At 57.6% G+C, this 1654-nt stretch overlaps 1 pseudogene; it reads left to right on the top strand.

Moving 5' to 3' along the window:
* The first annotated feature begins 457 nt into the window (after positions 1-457).
* LOC142092163 (feather keratin Cos1-1/Cos1-3/Cos2-1-like) lies at positions 458-1315 on the top strand (annotated as a pseudogene).
* The last annotated feature ends 339 nt before the right edge of the window (positions 1316-1654 follow it).

Genomic DNA, 1654 nt, shown 5'->3' with positions numbered 1-1654 from the left:
CCGCAGGGAAGGACCGGGCCCCAGACATGCTCATGGTGTTGCCTGAGGAGCCACAGAGGCTGCACAGAGAGGGATGAGGCAAATGGGCCCAGCAAAATTGTCCTGAAACTACTAGTGTTAGTGTTGCAGCAGTGTCAAACCATCCCAGCAGAAGCCCACCTGCGTGAGTGACCTTCACAGAGAGATGGGGGGAGCAAGAGAAGAGGATATGGCATCTCCTCTCACATGGCAGTCCGTGGGCATCTGGACGAGCAATATGAGAGCGGTGCCCATTTCTTGACAACTTGGTCACAAACAAGCCCACAGGAATGACCCAGGTGCACATCACCTGCCTGCATGGGATGTCATCAGGACTTGAGCTGAGTCTTCTGCCTGCGCTGACGTGTTTCTGCCCCGGAAATCCTCGGGCCTCTCATCCCGACACTTACGGAAGCCTTCATATGGGAAAGCATGTGGCATGAGCTGGTCAGAAAATTATTACTTCCACAAAGGGTGCCTCTGGGCCTGAGGCAGTGCAGGACTACTATAAAAGGCAGCCCTGCTCTCTGCTCTCTCATCCACTTCTCTCGCCTCCTTCTCCTTGGGAATCAGGTGAGTGTGAAGCCTCTTCTCCTCCTCCTTCAAGACCAGGTCTTTCCTCCCTGTGTGTCTCAGCTGACAGGGGCTGTCCTAGCCCAGGGCTGGGAGCTGCTTCTCATGGGAGAGGGAAGGGGAGAGCAGGTCTTCCGCAGAGAGAGGCTGGGACTTAGTGAGGAGTCTCCGGGGCTTTGAGCTGGGCAGCGTATGCTGGGCCAGGAGGTATCTTGACTCCGCTGTGGTTGGATGCAGTGCTGCTCCCCATGTGTCCTCATTTTCTGCTTCTCCCTGCCCTCTCTCCCAGGTGCTCCTCTGACCCAGAGACATGTCCTGCTACGAGAAGTGCCAGCCCTGCGACCCCTGCAAGTCCTGCCAACCCTGCGAGCCCTGCAAGTCCTGCCAACCCTGCCAGCCCTGCGAGCCCTGCCAGCCCTGCCAACCCTGCCAACCTTGCCAGCCCTGCCAGCCCTGTGGCCCGACCCCGCTGGCCAACAGCTGCAATGAGCCCTGTGTCAGGCAGTGCCAGAACTCCAACGTCGTCATCCAGCCCCCTCTCGTGGTGGTGACCCTGCCCGGCCCCATCCTCAGCTCCTACCCACAGAACACTGTTGTGGGATCCTCCACCTCTGCTGCTGTTGGCAGCATCCTCAGCTGTGATGGAGTGCCCATCAACACTCCGTGCTGTGACCTCTCCTGCATTTACAGCCGCTACTGCGGCAACAGATGTCGGCCCTGCTAGAGCTGCTGGCAACATCCTTGGGCAAGAACCTCCAAGACCTCAGAACATGGTGCTGGACAGGAGATAGAGTTTCAGGGCATTGTATTTAGAGCTTTGGGACTTTGTTTCCTTCTTCTACTCTCTTCTCTCTCTTCCTTACCTTTCCTGTTGCCACCTCCCAACGCTAGCCTTGTGGGGACCTGTTGGTCTCCCTCCCTCTGCAGGGCAGGACACCCTGCAGGAGTTCCACCGCATCTTAGTGGCTGCCCCTCGTGCTCCCTGTGAGCCACCTCCTTTTCTTCTTTAGACTCATTAAAGTTGTGCTGCATTCAAGCCTGGGCCTCCGAGTCCTCCTTCCTT

This window comes from Calonectris borealis, chromosome 22 (genome assembly GCF_964195595.1).
Source record: "Calonectris borealis chromosome 22, bCalBor7.hap1.2, whole genome shotgun sequence".
Classification (NCBI taxonomy): domain Eukaryota; kingdom Metazoa; phylum Chordata; class Aves; order Procellariiformes; family Procellariidae; genus Calonectris; species Calonectris borealis.
The sequence above is the reverse complement of the archived record's forward strand: the minus strand, read 5'-3'. Positions and strand labels throughout refer to the sequence as shown.